The sequence below is a fragment of the Lissotriton vulgaris genome, chromosome 11 (genome assembly GCF_964263255.1).
Source record: "Lissotriton vulgaris chromosome 11, aLisVul1.2, whole genome shotgun sequence".
Classification (NCBI taxonomy): Eukaryota; Metazoa; Chordata; class Amphibia; order Caudata; family Salamandridae; genus Lissotriton; species Lissotriton vulgaris.
This window is the reverse complement of record NC_141699.1, coordinates 1,083,051,339-1,083,073,336: the sequence shown is the minus strand read 5'-3', so window position 1 is coordinate 1,083,073,336 and position 21,998 is coordinate 1,083,051,339.

Sequence of the window (21,998 nt, the reverse complement as noted above, 5' to 3'; positions counted from 1 at the left end):
GTTATAGTGAACTCAGGTAATAACGGCTGAATTTTTCTGGTTTTGTACGAGTAAAATCTGACCCTAACTATAACATCCCTGCAATCTTTGTTTTTTTTGTGAATTTCTAAAGTTTTTTAAATTCTATTTGCTAACTATAACATCCTTGTAACCTTTGTTTTTTTCAGTGAATATATATATATCTATATATACATATATCTATATATACACAGACATTTTTTGGGTCACAAATCCTGTGCATATTACAGTCATAACAAAATGATATGTGACTTGGTTCAATGGTGCCTCGACAACAATTATTTTCTGTTTGGGAAAGACATCTGGAGACAAATACGCGGTGTTGCCATGGGATCCTGCTTCTCCCCCAGCTACGCGTGCTTGCACGTGGGGCTGTGGGAGGAGCGGGATCTGCCTGGTGTTCCGGGGTTTGAACGCATTAAGTATTGGATGCGTTTTATTGATGACATTGTTTGCATATGGGAGGGAGATGTTAATAGTGCTCAAACATTTGTTAATGCACTCAACACCAATCAGTTCAATTTATTTTTTACATCTAACATCAGTATTACATCTGCTGAATTTCTTGATGTTTGTATCAATGTTAATGGTACTATGATTGGCACATCTCCACACAGGAAACCCACTGCTGGCAACAGTATATTACATGCCAGCAGTGGTCACCCAAAGCATGTCATAACAAGTATTCCTCTGGGTGAATTGTTGCGCTTAAAAAGAATCTGCAACACACAAGAGAAGTTTGAGGAGGGTTCCGCTGTGATGCTAGTTAGACTCCAGGCAAGGGGGTACAGCAAAAGCTGTTTATCTCAGGCATTAGAAAAGAGTAGAGAAAGATCAAGAGTCTCTTTATTGACACCCAAACCTCCAGAAAACAATGCCAATGCTGACTCGACCCGACTAATAACCACATATAGCAGACAACACCGCAAAATCAAATCCATTATGAACAAACACTGGGCAATCTTAAAAACCGATGGTGTTTTACGTGATATGACTCCTGACAAACCTGTAATCACATTCAGGCGTTCATTCAGTATACACAGCAAGCTGGTTAAATCCAGCCCTGAATTACCGAGAGTCAATCAGTGGTTTGGTGGCAAAGGCTTCCACAAGTGTTCCTCATGCCGAGCATGTAAATTTGGGCAGAACATCACCCATTACCGCACTCCATTCTCTGACTGTGAAATACCAATTCGTGGCAATTACAACTGCCGAACGGAGTTTGCGGTTTACGTACTAACATGTACCTGTGGTCTACGCTATGTGGGCAGTACCGGTGCCCAGGTGCATGTTAGGATACTGCAGCACCTTCGTGCTATTGTTAACCACGACGGTGCTTACCCGGTGGCGCGCCATTTCAACAGCAGACATAACAGGGATCTGTCATGTCTTACATACTATGTCATCGATGCTGTTGCTCCACTTAGACGCGGTGGAGACAGCGATAAATTATTACGCCGTCTGGAAACGCGGTACATTATGAAGCTCGACAGTAAACAACCAAATGGGTTGAACGCGACAGAGGACATGCACAATTTTTTGTAGGAACAATGATCAAACGCATACACTCTGCACTGAAAATATATGCAGCATATTTCAGGGTTCTGATGGTTCACTACCGAGTAAAGAATGTCTAAATATACACGTCTTGAACTTCTATGAAAGTCACAATAATGCACCTATTTTAGGTGATCTGCAGTCCGATCTTTGTTTCTGAACTGACTGTACAGGTTTCTGAACAGGGCAGTCTTTTAAATAATCATTGGTTTAAAAGAAACTTCTTTAGGTGGTTCATTTACACTGTGAATATATTTGAGCACTTTTTTCATGTTTTGTACATACAAAATTTTTTTGTAAATAGTCCTGCATGTTTATGTAATATAAAGTTTATAAATGTATAAATTTTAAATAAATATATAGGACTGTAGCTCAATATCATGGTTATACACTGAGGTGCATTTTTGGTGACATATTTTCCTTTTTTCACATGTTCAGTCAAGCTCCATATCACTCGTTAATAGCACTGTTATCAATTTCAACACTAAAAACCTTTTTATAATGCTTTATGTATATATACGATTGTTCTACTTTTTGATTTAGATGTGAATTATGCATTCAAGCATATCACTTTAACAATCGTTTTAGAAACAATTTCCAACGCATTTATGCAGTTATGATGTGCAGTATTTTAAAGTATTTGTACAGGAATATACGTAAAAATTACCATGATGAAATCTATTTCAGATAATATTTGATGAAATGTGGTTTTTTAAAAATATGTTCAGTGCAACTACAATTCACAATGTTAAATAGGCACTGTGGCTTTAAATTGTGTAATCAGGCTATAGGCTGAATCATGTGATGCACGTGTGGTAGGTGTGGCCCATAGGTGGGGTCAGAACTGCAATTATAAAAGAAATCTCCAAATAAGAATGTGGTGTGTGAACAAGAGTACGCTAGTACTCGAAATGTTACATTTTTTGGAAGGCACGTGAATAAATATAACTTGCCTGGATAACGTGGGGTCTGCCTCTTCTTTCGCCGCTTGCAAGTGGAGGTTTGAAGATTACGCGATATATATATATATATATATATATATATATATATCTATATATCAAAACAAAACCCTTTCAGGCATAGAGTGACGCATAAATTATGCGAAAAGAAGGGGAGAACTCTGGGTAGTTCTCAAGTTTAGGTGGAAAGCAGCCCCTGTTAGAGCACTCTAAACAACAGCGACACTCTAGATCTGCTCACCTCAAATGTCTGTTTTTCTATCAAAGTTTTTAAGCATAGGATTAGCACAGTGCTATCCTCGCCGAGATAGAAAATGACAAAGTCTTTTGCAATTTATACAGCAAAGTCTTTAAGCATAGGACTAGTACAGTGCTGTCCTTGCCGAGCTGTAAAATTACAAAAGCCATTTATCACTCCAGGCACAATATTACAGCTTTGAATTAGTGAAATACCAACTCAAGCCAACCTGAAATGAGTAAAAGCAACCCCTGACACAGTGTTTCACTCTAATTAGAGCTCTTCAGAGAGGTATAGCTTTGTCCAGACACAAGGGAGCACCCAGTATTAAGTCAAAACAAAACCCTTTCAGGCATAGAGTGACGCATAAATTATGCAAAAAAGAAGGAGAGAACTCTGGGTAGTTCTCAAGTTTAGGTGGAAAGCAGCCCGTGTTAGAGCACTCTCAACACCAGCGACACTCTAGATCTGCTCACCTCAGGTGCTCTAGTTTTTTCACTTATCTGATTGTGCAGGGTGTCTGCTGAATCTTATGTTCGGTCCCACCATAGCGCCATGATGCTCCTTTGAGTCACAGTTGCGCTCCACAAATACCTTATACATACATACACAGCCCCCAAGCCCTCAATATAGAACCCTTAGTGAGCATTAGAATCAGGAGACCATTTCACAAAACTTTTTCTGTGCGTAAGTGTGTCTGCGCCATGACTCAGGCCTTCATCACACCAACGCACCTTACTCATAGTGCCCAAAAAACACACCGTGAGATGTTATTAGAACACTATCGTCTCCCAATTGGTGCAACGGGTAAGCTCGTGGAAGGAAGAATAGGGACACAGAAGGACAATGCCAAAACAACATGCAACTTCCCCGAGCACCGGACCACCGAAATGCTGCACTGTGGGACTAGTAGTCTCCTGAATTGGCGCAAGTCGGTTGAATGGGAAGCAGGTGAGGCCCCTATACCACTGGGAGGAGGAGCCAACTTAAACAACGTGAGATGGGAAGCACGCAATTGTGGACAGGCGCATCTGATGAAGGCACACGCTGAAACCGGTCATGCGAAATCCATTAAAGCAACCTCTGTGAATCCCCCTGTGTCCTTTGGTTTTCTTGCACCGTTTGGGAAGGAAAATTGGATTTGTATATATAGCGCACTGCCTGTGGGCGCACAAAGGACCCTTCCGCTAAAAGATGGTCACGGACACATGGGCAATATTTGAAAGTAACCAAGGTATTGGACTGAAATCCGTGACCCGCCACGATCACTAACCTGCCCTAAAGCTGTGATTACACTGCGGACCCGGATAACTGGGTGAGACGTTATTAGAACACTATCATCTCCCAATCGGTGCAACGGGTAAGCTCGTGGAAGGAAGAATAGGGACACAGAAGGACAATGCCAAAACAACATGCGACTTCCCCGAGCACCGGACCACCGAAATGCTGCACTGTGGGACTAGTAGTCTCCTGAATTGGCGCAAGTCGGTTGAATGGGAAGCAGGTGAGGCCCCTATACCACTGGGAGGAGGAGCCAACTTAAACAACGTGAGATGGGAAGCACGCAATTGTGGACAGGCGCATCTGATGAAGGCACACGCCAAAACCGGTCGTGCGAAATCCATTAAAGCAACCTCTGTGAGTCCCGCTGTGTCCTTTGGTTTTCTTGCACCGTTTGGGAAGGAAAATTGGATTTGTACATATAGCGCACTGCCTGTGGGCGCACAAAGGACCCTTCCGCTAAAAGATGGTCACGGACACATGGGCAATATTTGAAAGTAACCAAGGTATTGGACTGAAATCCGTGACCCGCCACGATTACTAACCTGCCCTAAAGCTGTGATTACACTGCGGACCCGGATAACTGGGTGAGACGTTATTAGAACACTATCGTCTCCCAATTGGTGCAATGGGTAAGCTCGTGGAAGGAAGAATAGGGACACAGAAGGACAATGCCAAAACAACATGCGACTTCCCCGAGCACCGGACCACCAAAATGCTGCACTGTGGGACTAGTAGTCTCCTGAATTGGCGCAAGTCGGTTAAATGGGAAGCAGGTGAGGCCCCTATACCACTGGGACGAGTAGCCAACTTAAACAACGTGAGATGGGAAGCACGCAATTGTGGACAGGCGCATCTGATGAAGGCACACGCCGAAACCGGTTGTGCGAAATCCATTAAAGCAACCTCTGTGAATCCCGCTGTGTCCTTTGGTTTTCTTGCACCGTTTGGGAAGGAAAATTGGATTTATATATATATATATATATATATATATCGATATTGATGTTGATATCTTGGCGAATTTGCTATCTAGTAGGTAAACTTGACACCCTAAAGAGAAGGCTGGACTTAGGAACATAGGGCCAAATCTATGACACTTTTTAGCGGTCGCAAACGGGAAATCTGCCCGTTTGTGACTACTAAAAAGGTGTGTGAAATGTACAAACCCTATTTTGCGAGTCAGTAACCTATTGCCGACTCGCAAAATAGGGTTTGGGAGTTGCTATTAGGAAGAGGTGTGCCAAGTGTGTCCTTTCCTATAAGCGAGTCGCGCTAGTATGTACAATTGTTTTGCGACCGAAAACACAGTTACTTGCAGTTTACCACCAACTTCAAGTAGGAAACACAGGGGAACCCTTCCCCTTTGTGTTGGACAGCAAAGATATTTTTTAAGAGCAGGCGTGGTCCCACCGACCAATGCCTTCTCTTAACAAATGAAGCAGAACCGTTGCCTTTTTCTTTTTTAAACGCATCCCATTTTCCTTTAAGGAAAATGGGCTGCATTCTTTTTTAAAAAGAGTGCTTTATTTGAAAAGAAGTCACAGACATGGTGGTCTGCTGACCCTAGCAGGCCACCATCTGTGAGAGTGCTGGCCATTTCCATTGGGTGGCAAATTGTAATCTGCCTCACAAATATTAATGAGGCAGGTCCTTTGCTACCAGACTCCGTTGTACATTTCATTTTGCGAGTCGCGAAAAATTGCAATTTGCGACTCGCAAAGTGGAATGGTCTTACATCTGGCCCATTCTCCCTTATGTATCATTCAATTTTCCTATAGGCATAGAATTGGCAAAATCCTTTGATACATCAGGCCCATTAAATCTTTAAAAATCCCTTTCATGTTAGCCAGAGCTCATTTTTATAAACACAAATTGTCCATCAATGACTCATGGATTAGATAAGTAAACTGCTAATTTTAATAGGGCAACAGATCCTATTAACAATACTTTGGCCTATCTTTCCAGCTACAAAAAAAGTATATTTCAATCCCTTATTGGGACTTACAAATAAAGTAGAATTTAAAAAATGATCCTGCAACCAATTGGGGCCACATCACCCTTACTTCGCCACTGGTGAGCCCCACCTGTCTAAGGATATCAGCCTAGACTGTTAAGGACCCTTTTGTCTGATTGGGGGATCCTTATGTTCTCTTGAAACCTTCCACACATTGATATATCTTGCCTTGCCTCCTTCATTTCTATACAGTATCATCTCTGCAAGGACACTTGATCGATCCTCATCGCGTAGCTGTTACTTGCCGGGAAAGGCACGACGGAAGATTCAATGAGCAGGTCAGATGGCCACACATTACCATATCCAGACCAGTGGCAAGTATTCATTATTGAGCTATTAGGCTGAGTGCCAATAGCAATAACCGTTAATGTGGGATAAATGCACTTGGCCTGCCGCGAGCGCATGCCGTGCTCCGACAGCTTCCCGGTTGCTGAGTTGCTTTAGTCGGAGGAGCTCAGATGAGGATAAAGGTGCCAAGAAATAACTCATATCATGTGCTGAGAGAGGTGCCTGACTGTTGAGTAAATCTGCGGTGTAGAGTTAAAAGTGTGCCTAAAAGATTTTTTTATAGCTGTCATGCCGCATGGAACACCTTTTGTTAACCCTTTGCACGCGGGCCGATTTTTCACGCTGTGCAGGCGAAATAGAGAGTGGGCGGGGTCAGACGACCCCCAGCCGTCGTTAGCACACGCCCACTGTGAAGCGCTGCTAGGAGCGCAAGCGCAGAGATATCCCTGCCGGGATTGATTCAGGCGCTATACAAGAACATAAATAAATAAATAAATAAAGCGTGACGGCCGGGGGCCGTCCGCAGCACACAAGGGGTTAAACTGGAAGTCAACAGTTGCGTACAGAGACGTATAGTGTTTCTCGTAACACTGTAATCCTAGGGCTAAACGTTCTGGGCACAGTGCTATTGACTTAAAAGTCAGCTTAATGTGCCACTGAATTGTTGGATCGAGGAGTGCAAAGGCCCCGAACTGCCCTCCCCTTGTGACTGCCCTGCCCACAGCCAGGGTCGGACTGGCCTACAGGGCAATCGGGCAGTGCCCGAGGGACGGGTCTGACAGATCAGTGTGTCGGCTGGTTTTTTAATCAGGTGTGGGCCTGTTTTATCGCCAGGTGGCCCCCTTTTCCTGTTGATTTCCCTTATATTACCACTTTTTTAGCTTTTTCCTTCACTAATGGCAGCCACTTTTATTTTGGTGGCCTAAAGTTACCCTTCCTCCTCCCATCACAGTAGATGTAGTAAAGAATCTGAGAGTAAAATTTCACAACTCACTATCCTTCCATCAACAAGCGCTCACGGTGTCCGGCACGTGCTTCCACCTGATAAAGTCTCTTAAAAGGTTTTTCGACCTACTACCTTGCATAGATAGGAAGGCAGCGGAAGTGGCCCTGTTTACGTCTAGACTTGATTTACTGTAACAGCTTATATGCAGGAACCAATAAGTCCGTCCTGAAGAAACTGCAGATAGTCCAACATGCAGTCGCACGCCTAGTCCTAAAATTGCCTTGTGGCTCCTCAGCATCAGCAGCCTTAAAATCCCTACACTGGCTACTCATCCATAAAAAAGTCCTTTTTAAGATCCTGGTAATTATCTACAAGTGCCTTTAGATCATCAGGACCTATGTATCTTAGGGCCAGAGTTAAACCGTATGTGGCATAGCGCCTCCTCAGATCCTCATCAGCGAGGTACATCAAGGTGACAAATCAGTGGCAGCCCTAGGGATTAAAGCCTGGAATTCTCTGCCCATCCACCTCCATTTTTCTCAGACATAACTAAGTTTCAGGAAATCTCTGAAAACCTGGATCTTTGGAGCCTCAGGCGCTCTAGTTTTTTCACTTATCTGATTATGCAGGGTGTCTGCTGAATCTTATGTTCGGTCTAACCATAGCGCCATGATGCTCCTTTGAGTCACAGTTGCGCTCTACAAATACCTTATACATACATACACAGCCCCCAAGCCCTCAATAGAGAACCCTTAGTGAGCATTAGAATCAGGAGACCATTTCACAAAACTTTTTCTGTGCGCAAGTGTGTCTGCGCCATGACTCAGGCCTGCATCACACCAACGCACCTTACTCATCGTGCCCAAAAAACACACCGATACTATGGTTTAGTGTAAAAGGCCATTTATTAGGACACCGTGGCAAACCGTATTGAAAATTAATCAACCTATAACATTTATCTTGGAATTATGAACCATCCCAAGCCGACGTACCTTGTTTCACATTTCACTTTTCCACCCTGGGGCTCTTGACTTCTAGCCAAACTCTCCTTCCTTTTTCACCCAAACACCCTTGAAACTCTTTCTTCACTCAACAAAACACCACATACTGTCTTCTGTCATCTGTACTCTGTTCTCCTTTCCCCGAGAGTGTGGATATGCCCGCGCGTGACTCTCCACCAACCAAAGTACCGCCACTGAGGTACTGGGTTTTTCAGAACCGGTACTAATCCGGTAACCCAGCGGTGTCAGGGCAACACCCAAAGACCCCGGATTCCCCTGTCTTGGCAAACAGAGACACGGGATACTTCTTGATGACGTCAAAGACCAAAGTTTATTGGTTGCAACCAGGGACAGAGATCTACGAAGTACACACAGGTAGTTCGTCAGAGACTGCACACTTAGATAAACGGAGCTCTGTCTTTTATGCCGAAAATCATGCCTCAGGCAGCATTACAATTTACATTTGGTGTATACAAACTGACCAATGGCAATATAGCATTTCAAAAGTAGCGAATGACGACAGTCAAAGACAATCCCATTTTCCGTTGTCCAGCCCACCAAAACAATCGCACACATGCTTGGTTTCCTGTTAGATTAGGCCGGACAAACCCATCACAAACCCTTCAACCCAGATCGATGATCAAGTCGTAAAGGAAAGGCAGAAACAGATGGAAAGGAGATAGAGGAGTGGGAACGGTGTACCATAAACTCGGACACGTCCTGCCCTTTGATCTTTATCAGACCAGCTGCTGAACAAGGAACTGGCTCAGCGGGATTCGCCCCAAGCGAGGAGTCAGTTCGGCCAGGTCAACCAGAAGTCAGCTAAGGCGTACGTGTCTCAAGGATTTCTCGGCCGCAGTCATCGGGCCTATGTTAGGGCAACCACACAAGATGGCTGCCACATACAAAATGGAACCCGGAGGTTCAGACTAAATCCTCGAATACAGAGTGTTCTCCTATATCGATTCATACGAAAACACTCAGACACGTTACACTCGCCATTTGCGGTCTGCTAAGACCAAAATCGTCCATTTCCGACGATCTTTATAAATAGGGTTCGGAACTTTCGAACCTCATTCAGAACCACGGAACCACAGACCCTCCTTTTGCCCTATCATAGGCAACGAACCCAAACCCATTAATCCGAATCTGGATCTATATTCATCAGGTCATTGATATGCTGCTGTAGCATCATCCTATTACTAAGCATCTATCTCTGGACAGGTTTCCGTACACACAAGGTAGCACAAAGGCCACAAATAGCCGGAGCACACTGTACACAGAGACAGAACATGAGCAGGATTGCTAAGACCATCCCAATAACCATCAAAATCTTCCAGCCCCAAGTGGATATCAATCCCCATAACCATCCCATCAAAGACCAATCTCCTTTGTCCAGATGGACAGAATCGGAGATTTTGTGCAATTTGGAAATGGCCTGGAAGACTGATGGAGCGTTATCTGGAATACAAACGCAGCAGCTTGATTGAATCAGTCTACATACTCCACCTCGATCTGCTAGAATAACGTCTAGGGCAACTCTGTTCTGAAGTGTCATAAGTCTATCCGACTGGAGCTCAGCAGTCAAGTTACCAAGGGCACCGGCAGTCTCAATTATGGTGGACTCAACCACTCTCGTAAGCTGACGAATATTCCTACTGTTAGCCATAGGTCCCCAAAACGGCAGAAAACCCTTAACGAAATCTCCCAATTCTTGACCTGCAGTGTCTTCTTGGCTAAAGACACCTCTAGCAACTCTCGTCTTATGGTAATCTGCCGCAGCTGTAAAAGTGGGAGGTAACAGAAAGGAAACAAAACATGTGCCCGAGAAGTCGGGGGGCAACCATGTATATGCTTTGTCATAGCAAACAAAGTAGGTACCCTTAGCAGCTAAGAACGCTGGGGAAGACTGAGATGGAAACACATAAGTCTCAGCGCAAACACTCTTCCCTAACTGAGCCTTCGGATTCTTACCGTTGCCCTGCAGACAATAGTAGCCTTTATGGGGCACTATCCAGATCGGTAGAGGACTTTTCGCTCGCTGGTTAATACTCAGACTAACTCCATATCCAGTGACGTTCCAACCACTATATGGTTGCCTCTTATCTTTCGGAATAGTCTCGACTGCATTAGTCCCTTTAATCATATCGACTATGCCTCTAGCTAAAGGACTTTTCTTCGGATTATCTTTCGGTGAACGTAGGGGGTGGACACTATGGGCATAGATGAACATGGTTCTGTAAGCTCGAATCGAACCGTTTAAACTGAAGGGCAAAACCAAATAAGGAATACCTTTATCGGTTGTATGAGGCATCAAACCACAAATCCAGCAGTTCGTTGTATTAATCACTAACTGATGCTGGTGCAAAAGTTGTATGAAGGAATTATTAGAAAATTCCAATCGTCTGACTACCTCGTATTCAGGCAAAGGATGAAAAGAATGAGAAGAAATAGTAGGTGAAGGTGTAGGTTGCACAGTGGAATTAGACGTCATTTTGAAAACAAATGCTACATAACCAGCTATGAACATTACGAAACTCAATAGCAAAAACAAACATGCTATCAAAAAGCATTTCTTTGACATTATTTTGCATATTCTTTTCCCAAAAGTCAGTGTCTGTACAGGTCTCTCCAACTCAAAGAAATCCATCCTAAACTAAATGCGATGCCCGCGGTGGTTGGTTGATTCTGCTTGAGAGTGCCTCTGCTGCACCCAGGAAGGCTGCCTCGGGCCAACAGAACCCTCGACCTAGTGTCTCAGGCTTGCACTCCCAAGACTGGTAGCAACCGCGACCCTAGCAGCAAGAACCGATGGCAGTTCAAGAAAAACAAAAATGAGTAGATCCTTGGTGGAGAGTTAACCTGCAAACAATAAAAAAATCAACTTTATTAATATTTTTATCTGTCCGTAATTCTCGATCTCAGATTATATCGATCTCTTCCAGATTGTTCTTGATCAGTAAACAAAAGGTGAGGCTCTGTAGTGTCCAATCGCTCTGCAGGAGATATTGATGCTTGTAAAATTTGATCGCTCTCCTTTTCTGAACTAGTTCCAATCAAACGGGCATCGCTGAACGGCAAGAATCGCAGCACTGCTTCCGTCTCAGAGTCCGCAAGACCTTCCTGGACCCACTTGTCATAGGGCAAAGGCAAAGGTGCCTTTTTGGTGTGCGAGCCGTGAATCCAGTTGCGTTTCCCACGCACTCGCACCGCAGATCTTGTAGACAAAAGGACCTGATAGGGCCCAGTCCAGCGGGGTTACTCGTTCTTCGTACGCTGGAAGTTCCGGACAAAAACCCATGCACCGGGCTCAATAGAGTGCCCTGGATCTTCTGTAGCTTGAGGAAGACTATTGTGTACCTGTTAGCGTAAAACACTCATTTTAGTTGTCAATTCACGCAAATAGTCAAGCAAAACAGGGTATTCAAGGTCACTAAACCTCGTCGGTCTTGGTACGCCCCAAATATTCGCCGGGCGACCAAACACAACTTCGTACGGACTCAAACCCATTCGTGAGTGCACAGTCATTCGGGTGGACAAAAGTGCTAATGGTAGAGCATCTGGCCATTGCAAACCAGTGCTTTCTTGAATTTTGGCCAACTTTAACTTAAGGGTGCCATTATAGCACTCAACTAAACCAGCTGATTGGGGGTGATTTGCAACGTGGAATTTCTGCCTAATCCCGAGGCCCTCACACACTCTCTTCATAACTTGACCCACAAATTCACTTCCGTTATCACTCCAAATAATTCTCGACATTCCAAACCTCGGGAAAAACTCTTTTATCAAAACTTTTGCTGTGGACAAAGCAGGAGAAGTGTGGCTCAATTATTAGAGCGGCAGACCCTGATGCAGAGGTCTAGCCCGGGACCAGGGTTCGATTCCCCGCCTCGGCGGGTCTTGGGCTCAAAATTCCACGGACCTGATAATTCTCCCACTCTGCAACTCTGGGCAATAGCTTGCTTAATCTCCACAACGGCCCCCACAACGCTAAGGATGCCTGGCCTCCACCTTGGGGGTGCCCAGGAGTGGACGCCTCACAGGGAAAGCCCTGATGGGTTCCACAGCGGTATTCGTACAAGCGCCTTGAGACCCTTGCGGGTGAGTAGTGCGCTATACAAGTATCAATTTACATATTGTCCTTAAGGGGGTAAGCTTCTACCCATCTAGAAAAGGAGCAAACAACCACTAACACATATTTCAAGTTGTTGCATCTCTCCATATGGATAAAATCTAGCTGCAAAGCCTCGAACGGATACGTAGGAGGAGCAAAATGACCAGCTGGTGTTGGAGTTCCCTTACCAGGATTATGCATCAAACACACCATACAGTTTTTGACTAAATTTTCTGCACATCTGGGGATTCCTACATTCTGCCAAACCGGAGCCAACAACTTGCAAATTCCTTTCACACTAATGTGTGCCATTCCATGTGCCATTGTAACAACTGGAAGCACATACGCGTTAGGCAACAACCATCTCTGATGTTCAGACAAACAGTCCAACAACCATTCGAATCCAATCTACCCTTACTCTCTCTCCATTCATCCAACTCTTTCTCTGTAGCCTCACTCTGAATAGTTTTCACGCTCTCTATGGTGTCTTCACACATGCTCTTCTCTGGAACCCATCTCGCCGGACCCACAACATACATTCGACTCATCAGGTTTCTAGCAGTTTCTTTCGCAACTTCATCCGCAAACGCATTACCACGACCAACGTCATCCGTAACCTTTTTATGGGCACTGCATTTCACGATCGCTATTTGCAAAGGTAACGTAAGAGATTCAAGGAGTTCATTCACCAATTGTCCATGCTGGATCTTCGTCCCATGCGATGTCAAAAACCCACGTTCACGCCACAATCGTCCAAAACTATGAGCCACACCAAACGCATACTGACTATCCGTATACACATTCACTCGTTTTCCTTTTGCTAACACACACGCTCTCGTAACTGCAATCAACTCAGCCGCTTGTGCGGAATTATGTGGGATACGTGCAGCTTCGACGACCGTATGCAAAGTCGTCACAGCATATGCTGCAGTCGTATCACCATTCGGTAATTTAAAACACGAACCATCAACCCACAAGGCATCATCACAATCAGGAAGAGGAGTATCTCTAAGATCTACTCTCCCTTTAGTGTCTTCTTCGGTTCTCAGAAAACAATCGTGGTGCTCTTCACTATCCTCATCTGTCTCAAGCGAAATCGGCAATAATGTAGCCAGATTCAAAGTATTGCACCTCTTGATGTGCACATGGCTCGCCAACAACGTAAGTTCATACCCTGACAACCGAGCACTAGTTAAGTGCTGTGTCTTCGTACGATTCAACAAGGTATCCACTGCATGTGGAACCATAACCACTAACGTATTGTCCATAACCAAACCCGCAGATTGTCGAATCGAAACAGCCGCTGCCGCAGTAGCTCTCAAGCAACTCGGCAACGCTCTAGCTACAGGATCTAAAGTCGACGAAAAGTACGCACATGGGCGTTGCTTCTCGCCAAACTGCTGAGTCAAAACCGATAATGCACATCCCTCTCTCTCATGGACATACAATGTGAAAGGCTTACTGTAATCGGGAGTACCCAACACAGGAGCCGAACACAACGCATTTCGTAATTCAGAGAAACTCTTTTGACATTCGTCAGTCCAAGGAATAGGATTTGGAGTATCCTTAACCGTAAGCGCTATCAAAGGCTTCGCTAGCAGAGAAAAATTAGGGATCCACTGTCTACAGTACGACGTAATACCCAAAAACGCGCGTACTTCTCTCTGTGTCGTAGGGACACTCATTTTCGCAATAGCTTGAATTCTTTCTGGGGTTAGTTTCCTTCCCCCCTTCGATAAGAGGTGACCTAGGTAGGTAACTTCTTGTCGGCAAAATTGCAGTTTCGAAAGAGAAACTTTATGCTGGCAATCAGATAAATGAGACAACAAGGACACAGTGGCATCCTTACAGATGTCTTCAGTATCAGCAGCGACCAACAAATCGTCGACATACTGAATAAGGGCTGCACCATCGGGAAGAGCTAGTAAGTCAAGTTGCGTCTTCAAAGCTTGACTATAAATCGATGGACTCTCGCAATAGCCTTGAGGAGCACGCTTAAAGCGGAAACTTCGTCCTCCTAAAGAGAATCCAAAGATGTCTCTACTCTCCACGGCAATCGGAATGCTGAAGAAAGCATTCTTCAAGTCGATCACCGAAAACCAGGTAGCAGAAGCCGGAATCAACGTCAATAATGCAGTAATGTCGGGTACAACAGGGAATTGCGGAACAACAATCTTGTTCACTTCACGGAGATCGATAACAAACCTATATACAGGAGGCTGTGAAGAATCAGTTCTCTTTAAGACAGGCAAAACAGGACTATTACACACATTACCTCGTGTCTCTTCAATAACGTCCTTGTCAATCAGATCATAAATGATCGCCAAAAGCGCTCGTTCACCATCACTTGAAATACGATATTGTGGAATGCGCGGTAACTTAGCATTCGCCTTCAATGTCACAACATATGGGGGAATGTCTAACCGGCCCACATCGTTTGGACCCGTAGCCCACAATGAGTCAGGTAGCGAAGACAATTCCAATGGAAGACAATCTTTCGAGATATATATTGGAGAGATCACATTCTTGCCCAAAGTAAGATGTACTCCTGTCGGAGAACAGTACAAAGTCGCATACAATCTCTTCAACAAGTCCAGACCTAGCAAGTTCTCATTACAACCTGTAGTCAAAAGAACGGGTGCTTCAAACCTACGAGGACCAACAGAAAGAGGCAATGGAACGGAAATCGGATTCATAACGGGGGCGCCAGAAAAACCTATAGAAACATTATTAAAGCCAGACAAGGGTGCGCCAGGGAGTTTAGAACGCATAATAGAACTCTTCGTAGCACCAGTGTCCAGCAGAAAAGGCTCTGACACACCAGATGCAATCACTTCAACGTAGGGTCCACTCTGATCTACCGGAACTGAAACAACTCCCTCTCTTTGTCTATGGCTGTCCTAACAATCATTACCTTGCTCTTCGTCGCCTTCAACATAGTAATCATCCACGTAGTACTGTGTAGACCTACCAGACGAATTCTGCTGTTGGTCAAAACTGTTCATTGAATTCTGCGAAGGAAAAGGGCGCCCAGTCTGTCCGCGACCTCTACCTCTAGGCGCTTGCTGAGCACCTCTACCTCTAACGCCAGGAGCACTATTTGCACGTTGCAACAGAACCGGACAACTATTCTTATAGTGACCCTCTTCTCTACAACACGCACACTGATTAGGCCCATACTGAATACGCTGTTGAGGAACCTCGTCTCTTTGCGTGTTCCTCGAATATTGTGGTGACTGTGGATAATCACGCTGATTATTAACACGGGGTGGATAAGCTTGTTGTAGAAGAACTTTAGTCTTCAATTCCTTAGTCTTCTTATCCGCTTTCTCTAACTCGTCCTTACGCCTATTCTCATAGTACTGAGCCGTAGCTAGAATCTGCGCCGAAGTAGAAACAGACCAAGCACTCTCGGAATCCTTCAACTTGGTACACAACTCAGGAAGAAGATTGTGCACAAATTTATCAACGAATAATCTCTGGCCACCCTCTGTAGCCATATCCTGACCACTATGATCAACAAAAGTTTCTTCGAAACGCGAGAAGAAGTCTGAAACAGACTCATCTTTTTTCTGCTTACACGCAGACAACTTGTCCCAATTCACACGTACTTCAGGCATCAAAGTTTTCATAAGAGTAATAATTCTACCAGGAAGTTCAGTAATAATATTTTCAGGCTTAGCACCTCCAACTTGTCTATCATTCGCAGCAACAAGATTCACCCACGAATCACCTAATTCATTATCATGATCCGTATGTCGAATGACATTCCAGATGGGCTGTGGAACAACATTCCCAAACAGCATGTCTATGTCCGCCAAATTCATGACGCACGAACTCACAGTTTGCGTAAGCTCTTTATAATATCCCGCAGGATTTTTTCTCGGATCAGGCAAAGTTTGCTTAAGAGCTAAGACTTCTGCACGCTTCCAAGGAACATGTACCCACACTCGCTGAAAGTGCGCTAAAACAGGTGGATGAGCATTTGGATCAGCAGGTCTCCATACTGGAGGAACCTCTCGCATTGGATATTGACGCGCTTGTCTCCTAATCGACGAATCGGGCTCAAACAGCCGTTCAGTAGGGACATTGCTTCGAAACGACAGTAACGTCGACACCGCTTTCTCGATGTCAAGTAGACTCACAATCGTTCCTTTAGCAAACTCGGAACGCAATCGGAACAATTCGTCAGGGGCTTTACCCACTTCGTCCGTCCATTGTTCATGGAGGAACGCACACATGAGCTAGAAAACATAACGTTGCTTCGGTGCTTCCCATTGCCGGAAAACATCCATAATGCCCTCTAAATCGTACTGGGACTTATACGTCACCCATCTACGTGCCATGTGGTCCAAAACCACTCGCTCATCTGTATCGGGCAATTGGCTACGTAGCTGTCTACGCTCACTCACAGGAGACATACCCAATTGTCCCAACCAAAGAGTCAAGAAACCAGAAAAAGCAGCGGTCATCCGCTGTCTAGGAGAAGGAGTAGTCGGAAGGACAAGAGCAGACGAAACAGTAATAGAAGAATTCATAGTCGGAGCAGGCATGGAGGCAGTAGTAGCAGGAAGAGACAAAGTTGGCGGCCCCTGAGGAGGCTGCGCCAAAGGGACAGTAGCCAACGAAGGAGCTGGCTGTGGAGGAATTACAGGAGGCAAAGCAACCGGCAGTTGCACGGCCACAACTGGTGGCGGTGGTGCCGTAGCATTCTGCACATAAGGTGGCGGTGAATTTAACAACTGCGACATTAAAGGATCTTTCGCAAGATCCTTCTCGTCTTTCTGCTCTTTAGATGGCAGTACTGGGTAGCATCTGTCTACCGCTAACTTCCTCACTCTAAGCATCTGTTCACTTTCCTGCTCTTCTTCATTATCTTTGTATGCAATGGCAGCTTGCACCATAGACATACCCCTCTTATTCTTCTTCGCTAACTTTATTTCTTTCTGTTTGGCTTCTTTGCGCCATATGCGGAAAGAGTCAAACATCGCCGGCCGGGCTTTCCTCTTGAACAATTTCACTTCAAGGTTATCCAAAACTTCTGTCTCAAAACTACCATAACGGGGCCACTGTAGGACACCGTCATTCTTCGTGTATTTAACCCAAATCTCATTATAGCTAATAGGACCCACCCCATGCTTCACATATAGGTCGTAGGTAGGAGTTCCAATCGGAGGAACCGGACACGAATCCTCTAACTGGGAGTCCCTCAAAGTACCACAACTAAACAATTTCCTAAAACTGCTAAAACCAGGCAACTTGCTCACTAGTCTAGCTTCAAACAACAAGGGTAATCTGAAATCGATAATCTCGTGAATACACGAATCCCTTGGCTTTGGGGCCTGCAGGTACCAAATCAAAGCTATCCACTAAAGGATATAAACAAACTAAGAACTAGGAGACGCTCCGTTTATACTTAACTGAATTGTCGATGGCGTCACCAGAAGACCCGTCAATCGTCTCGCTCTACAAACGTCTAAGGCTCCAAAACAGGGCAACAGTCAGGGCAGCAGTCCTTCGTAGCCGTCGGAAAGCGGGAAACCTCGCAGCAAAGACTTTTGGACCACGACGACATACAGGGGTCGATAAAGTGGCTGACCTTCCTCCAGAATTTTCTCACGAAGCTTCTCACGAACCTCTGGCTTGGACCGGTACCGCTGAAGTCGCCCCACGATGGGCGCCAATTGAGGTACTGGGTTTTTCAGAACCGGTACTAATCCGGTAACCCAGCGGTGTCAGGGCAACACCGAAAGACCCCGGATTCCCCTGTCTTGGCAAACAGAGACACGGGATACTTCTTGATGACGTCAAAGACCAAAGTTTATTGGTTGCAACCAGGGACAGAGATCTACGAAGTACACACGGGTAGTTCGTCAGAGACTGCACACTTAGATTAACGGAGCTCGGTCTTTTATGCCGAAAATCATGCCTCAGGCAGCATTACAATTTACATTTGGTGTACACAAACTGACCAATGGCAATATAGCATTTCAAAAGTAGCGAATGACGACAGTCAAAGACAATCCCATTTTCCGTTGTCCAGCCCACCAAAACAATCGCACACATGCTTGGTTTCCTGTTCGATTAGGCCGGACAAACCCATCATAAACCCTTCAACCCAGATCGATGATCAAGTCGTAAAGGAAAGGCAGAAACAGATGGAAAGGAGATAGAGGAGTGGGAACGGTGTACCATAAACTCGGACACGTCCTGCCCTTTGATCTTTATCAGACCAGCTGCTGAACAAGGAACTGGCTCAGCGGGATTCGCCCCAAGCGAGGAGTCAGTTCGGCCAGGTCAACCAGAAGTCAGCTAAGGCGTACGTGTCTCAAGGATTTCTCGGCCGCAGTCATCGGGCCTATGTTAGGGCAACCACACAAGATGGCTGCCACATACAAAATGGAACCCGGAGGTTCAGACTAAATCCTCGAATACAGAGTGTTCTCCTATATCGATTCATACGAAAACACTCAGACACGTTACACTCGCCATTTGCGGTCTGCTAAGACCAAAATCGTCCATTTCCGACGATCTTTATGAATAGGGTTCGGAACTTTCGAACCTCATTCAGAACCACGGAACCACACCACCCAGAAAAACTCCAGAGGGCATTATTCTGCACCCTCCTTTCCACTTTCATCCACTTCGAGGAGGATTTCGCCTCCACGAGATGTTCTCCTGACAAAATTGGCTAACTACATCCAGCAATTCCACCATATAATAGGCAATCCCCATTCATGAAAGGTGTACTCAATCCTCCAGAAAAAGACAAATGTCCCCTTCTTTAATGCTCCTATGCAAGATCACCGTGAGACACCTGTTTTTGCAGAAAGCCCTCATAGCTCTGTTGAGCTTATGTCGTGCCTTATCAATTGCCATATGTCTCATGGCCCCCCTCCAGACCCGTCTTGGCAGCAATTCAGTCTGCACAATACAAGTCTCAGGAATGTTCAATATGAGCCTCCATATCCCTTTGCCCCTTTGTATATGCTGTGACAAAGTTATTCCAGACAATTGCACCAAATTGTTTTCTCCTAGGTCAATCAGGAGCATGTCTTAACAGCCCCTCTGTGGAATCAATTTAATCAACCAAGGCAGCAAACAACCCCAGCACATCCTCGCTTTACCACACCATAGCACCTCATGCTGCGGAGTCCCAGGTTCCGTCCGAAATTGTTGGTCAGCATATTTCGTGGCCCAATGCACAAAAGAATGTCCCATGATACAGGTCACTATCTTGGATCCGTGCCCGCTCACACATTCTGCATTAGAAGAAAACTGTGTTAGGTCTGTCCTCCTGTATCAAAACCTAGAACCCTCCAAGGGCACAAGATCCTCCTAATTTCTTCACATATCGTTCACAGCACTGAGACCTGCAGCTACCAATCTGTTGAATTTGATCCCAACCCCACCCATAACCTGCTGCTGCCGTTGCCCCAATCTGAAAGGAGTGTGTTCCAAAAGCAGTCGAATCCTTTCCAAAATGGTGCAGACCCATGAGAAGCACCATCAAAAGCTGAAAAGCCAACACCGTACGGCCTTCCTTGTGACAACAAATTGCACAATAGCGCCACCATGGCAGCTCCTGAAAATTATGCCATTCGCGTACCAGGCTTGCTGTACCTCTACCACCCAAGCACAACCATTCCCACTTTCCTCTACCTTGCTGATCAGTCTTTGACTGGCATAACCCGATGCCCAAATGAGCCAGGTCTGAAAGCCCTTCCTCATGCAGGACCCCCATCACCGACTTCGAACCCAATAATTCTGAAACCCGAAAAGCCTCAATAAACATCCAAATCATGCAGAGACGAAAACAGCCACTTCAAAAACATTGTAACAACATGCAGGCAACACCACCCGCAAGTCCGTCAACAACTCAAGCATTATAGCCTCCCTCAAAACTGTCCCCCCCACCACTAGGTTTATCCCACCCCTTCAGAACCCGGTCCCAGGATCTCCTCACTATCAGGGTCAAAACCCCAGTACAGTTTACCAAAGAATGAGATCCCAGACAACGTGCCCCAAATTGTTGTGGGCGATAAACCTTTATCAATCCAGAACAAAAAAAGTGTAAAACTCTCCTTTCTACTGCTACTTGCTCTGGTGCCAATCCTGCCGTGGAAAATCCTCAAAGTCCCTGAACTCTTTTCAGGCCGATCTGTAACTTTTCCTCGTAGATTCAGCTAACAAGCCCTCCACCAGACCCACAAACCTCAGTTGCCCAGTTCACAGATGTCCGTCGGTACTGATGTCTTGACCTCGTCCGCTCCCGGACCAATCTGCAAAACTGTTGCAACGGCGAACGAGATAAGGAATCTGCAATGTCATTATGTGCCCCAGGTAAGTGTTTTGCCCTGAAGACAATATTCAAACGCAAGCAAATCTACATCAACAGACGTAACACTCTCAAGTCTCTGACCCTCTGCCGGTTACCCAAACCAACCACAGTTATGTTGTCTACATTGAACAACACCGTCCTGTTTGCCAGCTCTCTCCACCACATTTCCAGTGCCACCAACAACGGGAGGATTCTAAAAAGGCTATACTCCACCCCTGACTCTCCCAGTGTGCTGGCCAGGGCTCAGCACACCTTCTCCCATCCCAAAACAGCCCGAAACCTAAAGCTCCAGCTGCATCAGATAAGATCTGCACTTGCCAGATTGAATTTGCGTCCAAAAACCCATAGGTACTCCATTGAACTCCACCAAGAACATCCTGCGGCAATACTGCGTCTGACATAGCCATACCTAAGCGCCCACGGAACGTCCATCCTGCTCTGACCACTCGACATGCAAAGTAAAAAAAAAAAAGCATTGTTTCTAAATGTGCCTCATTTCAATCCTCCTCTCCACATCACTTCTAGTAGAGCACCTTGAATCTCCCCCACCTTCATATGTGGCAACCGCGCCACCCTCTATACCATATCCAACTTAATACCAAGGAATGTCAAAACCTCCAGTGGACCCTCCGTTTTCCCCAGCGCCAGGGGCACCCCAAAACAATTTGTCATGTCCTAAAATTGCTGTAAAGCCTTGCTGTATTCCCCAGAGTCCCTCCTGACAACCAACAAATAGTTGTCTAGAAAGTGGGACACCTCTCTATGACTGCTGGATTTCGTGACCACCCACTGCAAGATAGTGCTAAAGTTTTTGAATAAGGCACAAGAAATGGCACACCCCATTGGCAAGACGTTGTCCACATATATGAATAGGTAACAACCGGAAAGCAGACTTAATGTTGCATTTTGCCTGCTCTGTGCCTTGAACACACTGTCACACTAGGCAAAGAGCGTCGTCCACTGACGCATAGCACTTTGGAGAACTCCCCAGAAATGTAGTCACTCTCTGATGTACCTTCAGAACAAGACAGATGATGTATCAATCGAAAATCCCCCTCCACTTTTTTCAGCACCACACCCAAAGGAGAAATAATTAAGTCAGGGATGGGCCAGTCCCAAAATGGTCCCGAACTTCTCCCTTCAGCCACTTCTTTTTAATTTTTTCTGCCACCACCCCAGGAAATTCCTTAGCAGACCGCAAATTGTCCACCCTCTTCTGACCCTCGGCCCCTGGTACCAGA